This window comes from Arachis duranensis, chromosome 6 (genome assembly GCF_000817695.3).
Source record: "Arachis duranensis cultivar V14167 chromosome 6, aradu.V14167.gnm2.J7QH, whole genome shotgun sequence".
Taxonomy (NCBI): domain Eukaryota; kingdom Viridiplantae; phylum Streptophyta; class Magnoliopsida; order Fabales; family Fabaceae; genus Arachis; species Arachis duranensis.
Window position 1 is genome coordinate 51395424 of NC_029777.3, and position 428 is coordinate 51395851.

Consider the following 428-nt stretch of genomic DNA (forward strand, 5'->3'; position numbering starts at 1 on the left):
AGGCTATCCTTAGGTTGTGAATCCAACCAAATTCTAGCTCTGTCTCTTACAGCAAAAGGGAAAAGCATGAGTCTGTAGACTTCAGGATTAACTCCATTCGCCTTTACAGTCTCACAGATCTGCAAGAACTCAGTTAAAAACTAATAAGGATCTTCAGATGGAAGCCCATAAAACTTGCAGTTTTGTTGCATTAAGGCAACTAGCTGAGGTTTCAGCTCAAAGTTATTGGCTCCAATGGCAGGAATGGAGATGCTTCTTCCATCAAACTTGGACGTTGGCTTTGTGAAGTCACCAAGCATTCTCCTTGCATTATTATTATTATTTTCGGCTGCCATGTCCTTCTCTTGTTCGAAAATTTCTGAAAGGTTGTTTCTGGATTGTTGTAATTTAGCTTCTTTTAATTTCCTCTTCAGAGTCCTTTCAGGTTC